Source organism: Oncorhynchus tshawytscha, linkage group LG10 (assembly GCF_018296145.1).
Source record: "Oncorhynchus tshawytscha isolate Ot180627B linkage group LG10, Otsh_v2.0, whole genome shotgun sequence".
Lineage (NCBI taxonomy): Eukaryota > Metazoa > Chordata > Actinopteri > Salmoniformes > Salmonidae > Oncorhynchus > Oncorhynchus tshawytscha.
In genome coordinates this window covers 78,671,467-78,679,991 of record NC_056438.1, presented here as the reverse complement: position 1 = coordinate 78,679,991, position 8,525 = coordinate 78,671,467, and the positions used below count along the sequence as shown (strand labels likewise).

Here is an 8,525-nt window from a genome sequence, read left to right as displayed (position 1 = left end):
GCGTGGCTCAAGAGGACAGCCACATGACAAGATGAGTACAAGTCAAGCCCCTGATGACACACGCGTGTGGCTCAAGAGGACAGCCACAAGACAAGATGAGTACAAGTCAAGCCCCTGATGACACATGCGTGTGGCTCAAGAGGACAGCCACATGACAAGATGAGTACAAGTCAAGCCCCTGATGACACACACGCGTGTGGCTCAAGAGGACAGCCACAAGACAAGATGAGTACAAGTCAAGCCCCTGATGACACACACACGCGTGTGGCTCAAGAGGACAGCCACAAGACAAGATGAGTACAAGTCAAGCCCCTGATGACACACGCGTGTGGCTCAAGAGGACAGCCACAAGACAAGATGAGTACAAGTCAAGCCCCTGATGACACACGCGTGTGGCTCAAGAGGACAGCCACATGACAAGATGAGTATACAGGGTTTGCTTTTGTTCATCCAGAAAGTTTTTGGCATAGGACATTACAAGTATTTCGCTACACCCGCAATAACATCTGCTAAATATGTGTATGTGACTAATAAAAGATTGATTTGATTTAGATACACTACTAGGTTTCTTAGTGTGTGTCTAAACACGGGGAAGATCTGTTCCATGTATACTGAAAATACATTTCACGGAGGTTTAGATGTTACACTGATTCTCTCTTACTTTCTTTTTGTCACAAACTGAAATTAGGCAAACTATTAGAATTTTAGCAGCCATGAAATGGGTGGAGCGATTTCTGCATACTTCACCTTTAAGCGGTGGTAATTCTTGACCAGAGACACTTTAATTCCCCGCTCCTGTTCAATGGATAAAACATGGGCGTATTCATTACGCCAATTCTGTTGAAAAACGTACGGAAGCAAACGAAACGGGGAGGGACCCTACCTGAATTTGTCCAATAGAAACACTGGTTGTCGTTGCAAAACTCAACCGTTTGCAACTGTTTGGCTAATGAATACACCAAATATTTGTATAACTAACTCTCATTGTTCTGTGATTAAACCCCTGGTGACTGAAAAATGCAAGGTAGCCTTTGGTTGTTTACCTTGTACGAGGAACAAGACGATATATATTGGTAATGTTGAATTTAGTCAAATGGCTTTGATGTGAATTAATAAAATACCAGTACTCACCTATTCGAAAACATACAGTCAAACTGGGAACGAATAACCTGAAACAATTCCAAAACTAAAGTCAAGGCGAGTCATGTAGGTTTCACTTCCTTTAGTCTACGCGTTGCTGACGTTGCACTTGCTGAGACAATGGTATGTTGCGTTCGTACCCGCCCACTAGTAGTTTTACAAAATTAATTAGAAGACGTGACCTCCAGGTGGCAGCAAAGCCATGGGTTTCGTTAGTCTTTCATTTCAATAAAGGGCTCTGGGTTTAGGACGCTTGTCCACTGAATAATTGAGGCACTTAGTTACATTTTCAACTGATGTATAATGTATGGTTCATTTGCACCTGTCACAAAAAAAACGATGTTTTGTTCAATATGTCTACTGTTTTTTTTTGTATGTGTGAAGGCTAACTGTCCATTGTGACTCCCTCAGCCCAATGACTCATGGGTAATTCTCCACTGATTGTGTCAGTCAGCTTCCTCATCCTGTCTGTTTTATTATTTAACATTTTCTCAATTGGCTAAACTTTGCTATTACACACATACTGTCTTTTAAAATACTCTCTCACGCTCTCTTTCTGCACCATATTTATCTGTGGAGTTAGTCTTTGAAACCTTTCAAAAAACAAAACTTCAAGGCACTTCTTAGGTTGAGATATAATGCCTATGTCTCTTTGGAAGCTGTCCTGCCAAGACGATGTCACTAGCAGCCATCATCTCTGTTTTCGTTTGTACCCAAGACAGAATATCAAACTACAAAATGTCAGGGGAAAAAAACGGTGATAAACTTCACCCAACTTTCTGTTCGATTTTTGTATTCTGAGTAACTTTGTCTGATTCCAGATTCTGTGTAACCTTTCTACAGTCACCTGAGAACAATCGTAACAATTGGGCTTATTAACTGTGGGTCCCCAGGACTGGAGTTAAACACTGCTGTAGTTTTATCCAACAGTGGCTCTAAAAGATAGATCCGTGGGATGGCATGGGCTTATTGTGGCGTAATGCTCCCCTTGGAAACCAAGAAAGAGTTAATGGCTACCCAAAGTAATCCACTACTTTTTGACCAATGAGACGTCTTCGTTCCTTGTGGAGTTTAAGGCCACAACAAGGCCATTGGGTGCCAATTCGGGCCACACCCAGTGAGTCTTGTAATGGTTAGAGGATGAAGCCTTGTGAGTTGAAAGACGCTGATCTACCGTAGAGTTAAACAGGACAGGACCTGCTTTGATGTGGATTGATATGCTCTAGTTCTCCTGCCTGGGCTCAGACGCAAATCCAGACGGCAGTGAAGACATGTGGCCTCGTGTTTCATAAATCATATACCACCGTATGTTCTTGTTGGCCGCTAGTAGACCCGTGAGTTTGGTGAAGCGAGACTAATTGCCCATCAACTCACCTGTTGTGGATAGTCAGAAACATGCACTTAGTCATTGCTTGGGCATTAATCTTTACATGCTGCCAAATAGTCTAGTTTATTCAGTTTGATATGCTTTGTTTCATATTGATAGTCTAAGGTTCCATATAATTATTTTTTTTTTTGTCCCAGTCTTACTTTTCAACACGGTATGACTCGGGTACAGATTCATTCAGTTTGAATCATCATTGTGTCCTTGAAGTCTTGAGTTCTTGGTCATTGTGACTGCACCATTCTGAGTACAGCGCTTTCTGATCTGAAAGATGACGCTGGGTCATGTAGCCTTGAGCTCAGAAGAAAAATATGGAAGAGAAGAAATTGGTATAAAAATGTATCGCTGACGCATTGCCATTCCTGAAACATTTCCTCACCTGATAACTCTGTAATACAGTCTTCTGAAATGGAAAATATAACTCTGTAATACTGAAAATACAACGTGTTATACAAAATAGATACATTAAGAATCCTGGAAGATTTTCATATGTTATCATCATACAAACAAGCATATGACATCTTTGATTTAAGTGCAGACACAAAATACATGTGAGATCTTCTCAACTTAGATTTTTTTTAAACTCCTCTCTCTGTGCATTCTCAACTAAAATCAGCAACCAAAAAAACAACACTCGGTATCTTTACAGGCTCCCCCTGACATCAGACTCACACGGTGTGAAACTAATGGGGTCTTATGTATCATAAAATAAGCTTGTTCTAATCTCTGTCCTTTGCTCCGTTCATCTTTCCCTCGATCCTGACTAGTCTCCCAGTCCTTGCCGCTGAAAAAATCCTCCCAGCATGATGCTGCCACCACCATGGTTTACCGTTGGGATAGTATTGGCCAGGTGATGAGTGGTGCCTGGTTTCCTCCAGACGTGACGCTTGCCATGTTTCTCATGGTCTGAGAGTCCTTTAGGTCCCTTTTGGCAAACTCCAAGTGTGCTGTCATGTGCCTTTTACTGAGGAGTGGCTTCTGTCTGGCCACTCTACCATAAAGGCCTGATTGGTGGAGTGCTGCAGAGATGGTTGTCCTTCTGGAAAGGTTCTCCCATCTTCACAGAGGAATTCTGGAGCTCTGTTAGAGTGATTATCGGATTCTTTCTCACCTCCCAGACCAAGGCCCTTCTCCCTTGATTGCTCAGTTTGGCCGGGCGGCCAGTTCTAGGAAGAGTCTTGGTGGTTCCAAACCTCTTCAATTTAAGAATGGTGGAGGCCATTGTGTTTTTGGGGACCTTCAATGCTGCAGACATTTTTTGGTACCCTTCCCCAGATCTGTGCCTCGACACAATCCTGTCTCGGAGCTCTACAGACAATTCTTTCGACCTCATGGCATGGTTTTTGCTCTGACATGCACTGTCAACTGTGGGACCTTATATAGACAGGTGTGTACCTTTTCTAAATCATGTCCAATCAATTTACTTTACCACAGGTGGACTCCAATCAAGTTGTAGAACCATCTCAAGGTTGACCAATGGAAACAGGATGCACCTGATCTCAATTTTCAGTCTCATAGAAAATGGTCTGAATACTTCTGTAAATAATGTTTTTATGTTTTTATACATCTGAAAACATTTCTAGAAACCTGTTTTTGCTTTGTCATTATGGGCTATTGTGTGTAGATTGACAAGGTAAAAAAAAAAGTTTAATCCAATAACTCTAACGTAACAAAATGTGGAAAAAGTGAAAGGGATCTGAATACTTTCCGAATGCACTGTAGATCAGGTTTTAGGTTACTGTGTGTTAACATTGAAATGTTGTATCTACATAAACCAAATCACAACATTTAAAGTGAACTTCTCAAAGAAGAAACTAACAAACAAACAAACATGTATTCAGTGTCTTAACAGATAAAAAATAAAACATTCAATACAGCATACAGCAGACTGGATATTTCCCAAATCAATTGTTTATTTCCTATTTTTATGTAGCTGAAACATTTACATGAGAGAAATGTGAACACTATGGAGGATGTTGACCTTAGTATGTTTAAATGGGCAACTACATCATTATTTACATGAGTCAACTGAGCAGTAGATTTCAACCAATGGAAGTTTAAAAGATAACTAACGAATGTGTAATAATTAAAACAAAAGCTAAATCATACCCAGTTCAGAACTATTGTCTTTTTGAGTGAACAGTTGGAGATGGCAGCCTTGTGGAAGTCCTTTGTCTGAAGCTTGTTGCACTGAGACAATCAGAAAACGCAAAACAAAAACAAATTAGGACACTGAAAATATTTTATTTTGGCATTTTAAAAGGTAGATATTGAATTATGCCTAATATGGCAATTCATATTATTTTTCCAAAATTAATTGCTGTTACACTCAATTTGAGTAATTTTGAGACTATTGTACAACCACAGCGTTGGGTTATTTCAACTTGTAACCAATCGCCTTGGGTTGAGCACTTGATCAAGCTGCTGGGTAAAGTAGACTATATTGCTGACTTAAAGCAACCCAGTGTGTTTGGCTGTAACATAAACCCAGCACATTGGGTTATTGGACTGACCCAGCACATTGGGTTGTTGGACTGACCCAGCACATTGGGTTGTTGGACTGACCCAGCACATTGGGTTGTTGGACTGACCCGGCACATTGGGTTGTTGGACTGACCCAGCACATTGGGTTGTTGGACTGACCCGGCACATTGGGTTGTTGGACTGACCCGGCACATTGGGTTGTTGGACTGACCCGGCACATTGGGTTGTTGGACTGACCCGGCACATTGGGTTGTTGGACTGACCCGGCACATTGGGTTGTTGGACTGACCCGGCACATTGGGTTGTTGGACTGACCCGGCACATTGGCTTGTTGGACTGACCCGGCACATTGGCTTGTTGGACTGACCCGGCACATTGGCTTGTTGGACTGACCCAGCACAGTGGGTTGTTGGACTGACCCAGCACAGTGGGTTGTTGGACTGACCCAGCACATTGGCTTGTTGGACTGACCCAGCACAGTGGGTTGTTGGACTGACCCAGCACATTGGCTTTTGGACTGACCCAGCACATTGGATTGTTGGACTGACCCAGCACAGTGGGTTGTTGGACTGACCCAGCACATTGGCTTTTGGACTGACCCAGCACATTGGATTGTTGGACTGACCCAGCACAGTGGGTTGTTGGACTGACCCGGCACAGTGGGTTGTTGGACTGACCCGGCACAGTGGGCATTGTTTTATGTACCCCTTGGGTTATTTTCAATGTAATGCTAATTTCAATTTTGCTTATATATGTTTGCCTTCTGTACCATCTCACCCCCTCCTTTTCCTACACACAATCAAGATACAATATTGAATGTCATAATTAATTTGTTTTGCCTGCATTTCAGAACATACAGCACAGCACATCAGAGAATTGTCCACAATGCACAAGAATGTATAATATTTAGAATAGCAATGATTTAAAAATGGATTTCTATTATTTCATGAACAGTCCAAACCATTAGCCTAATGTGCACACTGAGATTGCAATCTGACAAAAACAAAGCTTGCGTGTGTGTGACACAGTCTGTCTTAAGTGGTAATAACACAGATCTGTGTTATCAGACAGTGTCAGAGCTAATTAATAGATTAGCACATTCAGTGACACACTTCAGCTATCTTAGGTGACCGTACACACACACACACATCACTCTACTAAGGACATGGACAAATGACGGTCATTACTTCATAACTGTATTTCCATCATAAAACACTTTTCACAATCCCCAAAATATAACATTTGTATTTCAAATAAATTGTTGTGATAGAATGAAAGCGTACCACAATGCACTTCAGTCCAGTTTCAAAAACATTTAATTTTATAGTCATCATAAATATATGAAGATGTACGTGCAACATAAAGGCAAGTAAGCAACAAAAATGCATTAAAACAAACAACAAGTACATTTAACAGAGCTATTAACAGTGCCTTAAGAGCATTGCTATAAGAAGGGGAAAGATGGATACCTAGTCGGTTGCACAACTGAATGCCTTCAGCCGAAATGTGTCTTCCACATTTAACCCCTCTGAGTCAGGGAGATTCATGGCTCATCCATCCATTGATCTATTCATTCACAGGAACACAAACACATGTGTTTCCTCCTGTCACTACATACAGGAGTAGATACCTATATCAGTATTTTTCAGTCTCACTGCGGGGGATTCTGTACCTGACAGCTGATACACTGTGGTCTGTAATAATTCCCATGCTGGGGCACAGTGGGAAAGTTGATATCAAACACATAATAGGACTTGAAGCACACGTCCAGTTCCCCAAGCAGTGTACTTTGCTCCAATGCCTGTTCACTAATGACTGTAAAAACCTGTGAGCTGTTGCCAAGAGCCAACACAAACTGGTAAGGTCTGGTCACTTCCGCCTGGTGCAGGTCCCTACCTGTTAGATATAAATCATCATCATTTTGAATGTGAGGACTTGTGCAAAGGATGGAGATACACTGAATGCCATCGCTCACAATTTATTTTGTATACCATGTATCCTTTTTAAAATATGAAACATCCAATCCCAGTTTCATGCCTACATCTTCCATTCATTTGGAGCTGAGGCTCAGAGGTTCATTTACACAACATTGTGTTGGAGTGTGCAGTTATGCATAACAGATATTTGCATGCTGTTCCTTTCATTCAATGTTTGCAAATGCTATCATCTAATTTCCCCATCAATCTTCCTATGCCCTCCTCATGCCTATCCACTATTTAAACCTACGGGCTGCAAGTCAATGAAGGACTCTCTGGGTCTCTTCGATCCTGGGTCGGAATCGTCTTCCTGACAATATTTGTAGAATGGTGTTGGGAGGACCACTGGCAGAATCTTAAAGTGGTGTCACCTTGTATATCTGGAGAGGAGAATGTTTAGTGAATAACTTGATTGTTTCAGGATAAAAAGATATTCGCATCTGAGACACCACCAGAAGGGTAATTTCAAACTAGACCTGCAAAGCAAAGTTTTTCTGTCCTTGAAGTCCGTGATCCAATTTCCCCTGAGAACTCAGGGTTTTAAATTGAGAAGGCCCTGAGCAATCTGTACTGAAGCAGACAAACAATTACTTTTCCATTGCAGTTAATCATTAGCCTGGATTACGCCTAACTCTGGAAGTCCTCCCTGACCTCAGTATGGAATGGCTCTGATGTTGTCGGCACAAAGCGTTGGTAATGAAGGAGGCTGTGCTTTTACCGGTTGGCTCTCCTCTGTGTCTTTCTCACTCAAACACCCACAGCCACACTCAGCCCTTGAGCCCCACCACCCCCCCTTCTGTTAAAATGGTTGGATTTTCAAATTCAAACAATGAGAGGTCTGAACTGAGGGGGGGGGGAAAATTACATTTGAGAGAACCAATCAAACCCTGTCGCACAATTTGAGCAAATATTGCATTAACCAACAGCCTCCTTTTCAGAACGGTGTGTTCACAGCTCTCCCTGCGCTGTGAGTCACTTGGGTCGCATCAGCCAAGCTAGTTAATCATAGTAAACAGAATCAAATTCAAGTCTAATGTTTATGTAGACACCTGGAGTATCCAGCAGACGCGGATCTCTGACTATGTCTTCGGCGCCTTGTTGGGGGTTAACTGCAGAAGGGCAAAAGGCAGATTTTTCCACCTTGCTGGCTCGGGGATTCGAACCAGCAACCTTTCTGTTACTGGCCCAACGCTCTTAACCACTAGGCTTAACTGCTAGAGGGAAACCTACATTTCTAAATGACATACTTTGAGGAGGGAAGGGTTGATAAGGCAGGTCAAATGGTTGAACAAAGACAAGAGAGTGAGGAGAGAGAGAGATTGAATAGGGGCGGAGCTTCCCGGTTAGAAAGGCGGGCTGATAAACGACGGGTTATTGATTCCAACCCCTAGCTGCCCTGGAGAGGAAATATATAGGGAGTGATCCGGCTGCCAGAGTGTTACCAGCTACAATATCTCTGTATACTGCTGTTGTGCCCTTGAGCAAGGCACTTTACACCTAAGTGCCCATGAGCTGCTCCTAGCCTGTGTCAGGTTAGTCAC

The 8,525-nt window shown here is 42.3% G+C and overlaps 1 protein-coding gene across 4 annotated transcripts in view; it reads right to left on the bottom strand.

Annotated features, from left to right (window-relative positions):
* Positions 1–1,270, bottom strand: part of LOC112260923 (mitochondrial ubiquitin ligase activator of nfkb 1-A) — an 8,580-nt gene extending 7,310 nt beyond the window's left edge. For 2 of the 4 annotated variants that reach the window (XM_024436303.2, XM_024436304.2), the window contains exons 1-2: positions 1,132–1,239; positions 748–795 (exon numbers count right to left, since the gene is read on the bottom strand). The gene's annotated coding sequence lies outside the window, so the exon portion shown is untranslated. Of the gene's footprint in view, positions 1–747; positions 796–1,131 lie in introns of all 4 variants that reach the window. The other 2 variants (XM_024436301.2, XM_024436302.2) reach the window with 2 other exon arrangements.
* Between the last annotated feature and the right edge of the window lie 7,255 nt (positions 1,271–8,525).